Genomic DNA, 8103 nt, shown 5'->3' with positions numbered 1-8103 from the left:
CAGCGACTCTTGAGGAATTAAAGGCTCGTATTCGCGAGGAAATGCAAAACATTTCCCGAAACACTTGTCAGTCGGTCATTGAAAATTTCTGCTCCAGGTTGCAGCAGTGTCAAAATAATGAAGGATCGCATATGGACGATGTTATTTTTAAGAAATAAAATCCCAAATTGTGTACTTTCAGAATAAATAAACATTTTTTCTTACATATAACTAGTTTCTTTTTTATCATCGTATGACATGTTAACGGACTTTTGGACCATCCTGTAGAAGAAAAAATATAATAAAAAATAATAAAAATAAAATAAAAAGTGATTAAAAACTCAGTTACAAGTTTCGGCTATTGGATTGAGCCCTCTTCAGACGTTAAAATCATATCGGAAAAAACGATAATACAAAATAATTATCGCAAATGTTCGCAAATTCATAATATTCACAGTTCGGATGAGTCTCAATGTAGAACTCGACATTATTCACGTATAATTGATCAGTCAAAAATGTATCACATCTCATAGAAAAGGTCAAAAAACATATGTAAATTATTTAAACAATTGTGTCTATATAAGTATAACGAATAGTCATTGAAATACATAAAGACAAGTGGAACGCAGACGTGAAAAACAGACATTGTGTATCGACTATTGTGCACGCTCGCTGATATGGATTACCACGAACTGAAGTTATACTTACTTTGCCCTTTATTTATTGTTATTTATTTTGTATAGAAAAAAAGTAATATTATATTTTTAGCTCAAATGCATATATATTCTATTTTTTTTAAATTGGCATTTATATCACTTGATAAAACAACGTTTCAGCTTTAGATCTGATTTTTTAATTGTGATAGGATTTTTATCGGACTAATGAGTAATCAAAATCACAAATCATTTAATCCAAAATAAAAAAATTGTAGAAATATTTAAAAAAAAAGTTTTGTAGCGAAAACTTCAAATTTTTATTAGAATAAATAATGAAAAACTAAGATAAATAGTGGAAAATTTTCGCAAATTTATTTTGGGCACGTGACAGACCTACAAAATAAGAATAAATTTTTTCATTTCTTTCAACTCGTAGTTTTGTATACGCCAAAATTACAAAACGCACATAAACTCAAAAAATATAATAAGCTTTGAAAGTATCGCATACGGAAAACTAGGGAAATGCTATAGTATATGTAACGCATACTATAGTATTTCCCTCGTACTATACACTTTTCGAGAATGGAGCCCCTGGGCTCCTATTCTCCAAAACTATCGCATATTAGGAAAACATTATAGCTTCAAAATCCTTTTTCTAAATTTAAATTTCGTTTATTTTTAATGAAGATGTACATACAATTTTGGGCTAACAAAATTTGAAACAAACTTTCCGAACAACTTAATATATGCTGAGACACCTTGTATATATACACGCACACACGCACACACATCAATATCAAATGTTAATACTCTATCTAAATTTTCGCAGCTGGTTACAGCAAAAGAAAAATTGCGTAAACGTAAATATACATATAATACATATAATTATAGCCTATGTTTAGCTCATATATGTTTAAAATACATACAGTACTGGACAAAATAAATCATACACCTTTAAAGAAACTGAATTTGTTTGTGTAACTATTTTTTTAACAAACAAGTAAATTATTGGATACAAGAAAATCAAAGCATTTGAAAGTATTTAAATAAAGAAAAAATGTGAAATAATTAAAATTGTGCTCAATTCTTTTGTAAAAAATTTATTTTTCAATATTGATACATTTTACCCTGGACAAAATAAATCATTCACTTAAATAAGTATAACATAGGATTCCGTCAACGTTTACATTTCATCGTTCTGTTACTGTTTGTCATTTCATTGTTTGTTTACGTTGTATCTACGATTATAATTTACGTGTTCGGTGGATCAGTAGTAATTGTGACGAGCAAGAACAATGCAAAAACAAAAAAGCAAATTTCTCTTGATATCCGAAATTTGGTAATTCGTGACCGATAGAATGGTAATTCCTTTAGAATAATTGCTGATAAATATGCAATCTCTGTTGGAGCAGTGCAGTACATTTGGAAAAAGAAACACATGGGACTGTGACAAACTAATCCGGAAAAGGTCGAAAGCAGGCTACAACTTCTCGTGATGACACCAGAATTGTTCGAATGGTAAAACAAAATCCGAAGCTATCATCGCGAAATATTGTGGAATCGATGAATCTGAATGCCAGCAGTCGCACTGTACGTCACAGACTTAAGGAATCTAAACTGAAAAGCGTGTTCGCATTAAAGCGTCCTTTCATCAATAAAATAAATAAGAAAAAGATATTCGAATTTGCCAAAAAATACATGAATATCCCACTAGATTTTTGGAAAAAAGTATTGGGTGTGTGAATATGACTCCGCCCTTTCCAATAGGTTCGCTAGTGTCACTGCTTACGCGTGTACATTAAAATGTCAATACTTGTATTCGATAATACTTTGTGTCAGCTGTCAAACGCAGTGTGTGACATACGGTTGAAGTGTAAACAATAAGTATTTTTATCGCATTGAAAATGTCGGGTTTTATTCCAAATAAACATCATTTGCGGGAAGTTTTGTTGCACTAGGAAAAGTGCAGCGGAAACTTATCATTTGCTTGTGGATATTTACAGTGAGCATGCTCCATCAAATACAACTTGCAAAGAATGGTTTCGACGGTTTAAAAACGATGATTTTGACATTGAGGAAAACCACCCAAAAAATTTGAAGACGCTGAATTGGAAGAATCATTGACTGAAGATTGTTGTCAAACACAATCAGAATAGGCAGCAACATTAAATGTCGATCGATCAACTGTTGCAAAACGTTTGCGAGCAATAGGAATGGTTCAAAAAGCTAGTAACTGAATTCCACATGAATTAAAAGACAGAGATATCGAACGTCGAAAAACCATTTGTGAAATGCTGCTTCAAAGACAAGAAAGAAAAGGTTTTTTGCATCAAATAATTACTGGAGATGAAAAATAGATATATTATGAGAATCCAAAACGCAAAAAAGCCTGGGTGAAGTGCCTCAGGTGAAGCCGACCCATTACAGCCAAAGAAAAATATTTATTGTACCAAGGTTATGCTCTGTATTTGGTGGAATCAGAAAGGTGTTGTGTACTATGAGTTGCTGAAACCGTCTGATACTATCACTGGTGATGTTTACCGACGACAACTAATGCGTTTGAAGCTATAGAAGAAAAACGACCAGAATGGGTGAATAGGCATAGCAAATTAATTTTTCAACATGACAACCCCAGACCGCATACTGCAAAAGTAGTGAAAACATATTTAAATGGACAGGACTGGGAAGTGCTACCCCACCCGCTATATTCGCCAGACATAGCTCCTTCAGATTACTACTTATTCCGAACGATGCAGTCAGATCTTACAGGAGAGCGATTTACTTCTTACGAAAGCATCAAAATTTGGCTTGATAATTGGATTGTCTCAAAAGGCCAGGACTTCTTCATGCAAGGAATCCGTAAATTGCCTGAAAGATGGGCGAAGGTTGTAGCTGCAGATGGAGCATACTTTGAATAAATAATTATTTCATTTTCTAAACAAGCAAATATGTTTTATTTTCACAAAAAAGGGCGGAGTCATATTCACACACCCAAATATTATGATCAGATGAGAGCAAATTTGAACTATTCAGACAAAAACGACGGTCTAAGGTATGGCGAAAAACTGATGAAGCTCTCAAAGAAGTAAATATTCAAAAGACTATAAAACATGGAAGTGGTAATATCATGATATGGGGGTGCTTCGCCTGGTCTAGTGTCGATAATTTGGCTCAAATTAAAGGAAATTATGATGGCAGAAGGATACTTTGATGTACTGTGTGAGAATTTAGAAGAATCTCTTTTGAAATTATATTTAAAAAATAACTTTATCTTCCAACAAAATAACGATCCGAAGCATAAGGCAAAAAAACCACTGCCTTTTTCAAATTTAATAAAATAAAACTCCTCGAATGGCCACCACAATCACCAGATTTGAACCCAATTGAAAATCTGTAGCTTATTTAGATAAAAACATGAATAAAACAAATGTAACTGACAAAATATCGTATTATACAGCACTCCAGAAGGCCTGGAATAAAATTAATCCTGAGTATTTGAAGATATTAGTCGAAAGTGTGCCTCGTCGATTGGAAGCAATATTAAAAGCAAAGGGCGGGCACACTAAGTATTAAACACCATTAAACTTAATTTTATTTGTTTGTTATTTATTATTTCTAAAAGTGTATGATTTATTTTGTAAAATGTATCAACAGGTTAAAATGTATCAATATTAAAAAATAAATTTTTTACAAAGGAATTGACCACAATTTTAATTATATCACATTATCTTTATTTAAATACTTTCAAATGCTTTCAATGCTTTGATTTTCTTGTATCCAATAATTTATTTGCTTGTTAAAAAAATAATTACACAAACAAATTCAATTTCTTTAAAGATGTATGATTTATTTTGTCCAATACTGTATATATACAAGATGCGTCATCACAAAATCCGAACAAATTTTAATTTAAATTTTCCGTTATATCGTGCCTCCGCCAGAGGTTATTGTTGGCGTCCGAGAAAGCCTGAGTTTCTAGTAAACAGTCATATTCTCAAAACGGCCGCGATGCTGAAACCAAGTGCGAAGTATAATCGAAGAGCCGCGATTATCAAAAGCCTTCGCGCTGGGCGTTCAGCAACCGAAATAATTCGATTCTTTGAATACTCGAGATTAACCGTTTATGACGTTGTAGCAAAATATACGGCTTTAGAACAGTTTGTGGAGACACATTCACACATACATACACACACTCTCTCAGTTATACTTCATGCCGTATACTCATGTAATATACATACCATATGGTACTCCGCGACCAGATGGCGCGCTCTCGCTCCGCAATCAGATGGCGCGCTCTCGCAAACTATACTGAATCTCCCACTAGATACTCCTTCGAGAACTTTCCTTACAGCTTCGAGAACATTCTCATTTCTTCTAGAACCGTCCTATATACGACATAGTTACTTTACGACTACGCGATAAGATATTGTATTTGCTATTTAATAAAAAACGTTGTTACTTGTTTCAATTTAAACGTTGTTACTTCTTACATCGAATGCAATCCATTTCCTACATTCATTGTATATATCAATCCACTACATAATTAGTGACCCCGACATGATCTGAAGACACAATCACTCAACGTGATCAACAGATTACATCAGCAAACGCCGTCATTACTACTCATACAGTGAGCACGTACAAGCATGTCGTTATCAAGGACGCCACCAAGCCTCCCGGGTAACGGACAAACGGGAGAGGAGGACGCACCCACCCCAAATCAAGCACAACGTACAACGTCCCGCCACGTCCGTTCTGCCAACGAAGAGTTCGGGGCAGAATTCCGACTCCTAAAACTGGCCACATTCTGGAAGCGCCGCCCCAAGCCGTGGTTCGCAATGCTCGAATCCGAGTTTTATATCTATCGTATAAGATCAGATGAGGCCAAATACTACGCGGTTGCCACCTTAACAAAGACACCTTGACGACTGTTTCCGACATCCTGGATGACCCACCGAAAAGCCATAAGGTACGGTAAAATCAAAGAGGCCTTAATTATTCGATTCACAGATTCACGGGAAAAACAAATGCAAACGCTCTTATCAGACATCGAGCTCGCCGACAAGAAACTGTCTCAAATACTTCGTGAGATGAGAGCCCTTGGATAACGCCACCGAGGACCTTCTGCGCTCCCTCTGGCAACAGCGCATGTCCGCCCGCATCCAAGAGATGCTGCTGATCTTAGACACTAATTTAAATAAGTTAGCGAGATGCGCCGACAAGTTCCATGAACACTCTTTACCGGTAGACATCTAGCACAGGCGACGCCAACAAGTGCCCAGATTGTCATCGATGCAGCCTAAACGACATCAACGGATCTACGAGACACCATACAGCAGTTGGCCAAGCAAGTGATCGAATTGTCAATCCAGCTCAAAGAGTTGAAAATGCAACCTCGAGCAAGGTCCCGCAGAAGTCGTACACGACGACCGTGTTGTACACACAGCACCGCAGCGAAAGACGCAGGTCAGTGCTATTACCATTGGAGATTTGATGATCAGGCATACAAGTGCATGACGCCCTGTAGCGCACATGCAAAAGTTTGTCAGAGAAACGAGTAAGATCGCCGTCAGTTGGAGCCACCAACGACGGTCTCGAATTATCCCCGCGGCTCCACGTTTCCGACAGGATTACAGGCCTAACCTTTCTCGTCGATACCGGCGCGGATATTTCGCTCTTACCATCGTCGAGAATCAAGAAAATTGTCTTACCGGTGCTCATTCTATATGCCGTCAACGGCTCACAGGTTAAGATGTATGGACAAAAAACTCACGTTAGACTTTGGCATACGCAGACCAATCACGTGGCAATTCACCGTGGCCGACGTCTCACGTCGGGTCATTGGAGCAGACTTACTCAAACACTATGGCTTCACAGTGGACATCCAAGGTAAGCGTCTTATCGATAAGCTAACGCAATTAAATGTTCTAGGTTGTAAGAAACAGATTGCCTATGCTTCCATCAAAACGATCGATTCCACTTCAACATATCATTACATCCTGGCGGATTACCCGAGAATCACTAAGGAACCACGGTCACCAGCAAACAGGGCATGGAATTTTCCACCACATCGAAACTAAAGGTCCTCCAGTCGCCAGCCGACCGCGACAACTGCCATCAAACTTAGAATTGCAAAAGAAGAATTCGTAAATTTGGTACAGCTCGACCGTCCAATAGCTCTTGGGCAGCACCACTGCATTTGGTACCAAAGAAGCAACCCGGAGTGTGGAGACCTTGCGGGGATTACTGAGGCCTAAACGCGGTAACGACCCCAGACAGATACGTAGTCTCATACACTCTCTCATACACTCTCCTTATACGTAATAAAACCATGGATGGAAACTGTTGCGTCCGGAAGGCCATATGTTTTTCAGCAGAACTGGCTCATACGCGTAATTTGATTCAAAATTGGCTCACAGACAACGTCGATATGTTTTGGGCCAAGAAATTCTGGCCTTTCAACAGCTCAAATTTAAATCCCTTGGATTACTATGTATGGAGCGTAGTTGAAAGGGTCACAAACAAATCTCCGCAAATGTGACGTCATTAAGGAACACTATTGAGGCAGTATTCATCGGCATGGACAGCGCTACATTACAGCGTGCGTGCGAACGCTTTAGACCGAGAATAGAGGTTGTCATTCAAGCTAATGGGGGATATATCGAATAATTATGCTCTACAGGAATCCCCCAACTGCCATGTAAAAGGATTTTTTGTAATATTTAATTTTTCATTAAAAACAATTTGTTTAAAAAAATTGTTCGATTTGTCCGGAGTTTGGTGACACACCCTATATATATGTATATACATATATATATATAAGGTGTAGTAAAAAGAAATCTATTATTTTTCCAATAGATGGCTTTAGTAATCTGTATCTCGCGTTGTATAAGTGCGATCGGGTTACGCCAAATGGCGTTAGAAAGATAAGATTTCGTACTAAAAAAACTTCTCAGACAGTTTTGTGATTGCTTGAGTCAGTATTGTTTGAGCGCGTGTCAAAGATGGATACCAACAAAGAGAAAAAACGCCATATTTTACAGTTTTTCTTCGATAAAGGCGAAAACGCAAGCCAGGCGGCTGAAAATGTGAATAGTGTTTATGGTCCTGATACTGTAACAGTCAATATCGCGCAATTTTGGTTTCGTCGATTCCGTTCCGGTAATTTTGATGTCAAAGATGCACCACGCTCTGGAAGGCCAATTGTCGAAAATGTCGATAAAATAATGGAAATCGTCGAGTCCGACCGTCATGTAAGCACTGTTTCGATTGCCCAGGAGCTAAACATTGCACAAAAAACCGTTTGGAACCATTTAAATAAGGCTGGATACAAAAAGAAGCTCGATGTATGGGTGCCACACGAGTTAACGCAAAAAAACCTCATGGACCGAATTTCCATCTGCGAATCGCTGCTGAATCGCAACAAAATCGATCCATTTCTGAAGCGAATGGTTAGTGGTGAAGAAAA

This window comes from Trachymyrmex septentrionalis, unplaced genomic scaffold (assembly GCF_001594115.1).
Source record: "Trachymyrmex septentrionalis isolate Tsep2-gDNA-1 unplaced genomic scaffold, Tsep1.0 scaffold123, whole genome shotgun sequence".
Lineage (NCBI taxonomy): Eukaryota > Metazoa > Arthropoda > Insecta > Hymenoptera > Formicidae > Trachymyrmex > Trachymyrmex septentrionalis.
The sequence above is the reverse complement of the archived record's forward strand: the minus strand, read 5'-3'. Positions refer to the sequence as shown.